Here is a 1254-nt window from a genome sequence, read left to right as displayed (position 1 = left end):
TCTATCTATCTATCTATCTATCTATCTATCTATCTATCTATCTATCTATCTATCTATCTATCTATCTATCTATCTATCTATCGATGTATTTCTCGCTCACTGTGACCTATATCTCTTCATTTCTCTACCATCTTTCGCGCAGGCATGCCCGTGTAACTTCACGCATCGTAGGAGCGCCTTCATAATTACAGACTGGAACCAAACTACAGTTTATCGCCACTCCCACACTACACCTCGTGTCCCTTACATACCGCAAGATCTATTCTCACCGCACGCGGTATAATCAATTGATTGCCGGTTAATCAACATCATGCCTTATCAACAACACAAATGAACATATGACTTATATTTAAGCACGACGTCAAGGGTGTGTTTAAATAAATGTTTTTTTTAAGTTATTAGAAAAAAAAAGTTGACACTGTTTAAATAGAGACATGACATGGAGATCCATAGAAAATCAGAACGCTAGGCTGCATTTCGTGGTATTTATATAGGTTCAGTTCAGGAAATGTAAGCGCGCCGATTCCGAATTGCGTGCAAGATATCGCGGGGACGTGTGCGTGACAAGTATGTGACAGGTACGTGACAGTCATGTGACAGATGTGTCATCGTTATGTGACGAATGTGTTATCGGTGTGTGAGAAAGGGAACGAGTTTTTTAATGTGGTTGCCGTAGTGCTATGTCGTAGCTATATGCTGACTAACCACTCGGCACACAGAGCAAGGCTGGCATTACTGATCATACTGTGACTATACATACGCGTAGATTTGTCATTATTAATTATTAATAAGTTCCACTCGTTTCATGTGCGACTCCGTACGCCGCCTCTACCAATTCCAATGATCCACAAAATCCCAGCAAATTCCAGCATATACAGAGAGTCAGGAACCGCATTCAAGAACAGTTCGTACGTACAATATCGGACATTTAGGTGGTATTCACAAAGAGTTCTATTTCGTCAGAATCATGCTATTTTGTGCGTACGGTACGCACACTAGCTAGCATGCGTACGGTACGCACACTAGCTATCATGCGTACGGTACGCACACTAGCTAGCATGCGTACGCACAATAGTTAAGCTCTGAAATTGCATTTCATGCAGATATACTGAAACAACGCTAGTAATAGTGTATCGTCAGTTTGCTATGAAGGGACTTGTAGTGGACGTGCCCAATGTTGCACTTGTTCCTGTGTAAGAATAAAGCCCTGTCTACACTAGCAAACTTTAGTTTGCAAACTCGAGCAAACTCGAG

The sequence above is a fragment of the Priapulus caudatus genome, unplaced genomic scaffold (assembly GCF_000485595.1).
Source record: "Priapulus caudatus unplaced genomic scaffold, Priapulus_caudatus-5.0.1 Scaffold1147, whole genome shotgun sequence".
Classification (NCBI taxonomy): Eukaryota; Metazoa; Priapulida; class Priapulimorpha; order Priapulimorphida; family Priapulidae; genus Priapulus; species Priapulus caudatus.
Note: the sequence above shows the minus strand (reverse complement) of the source record.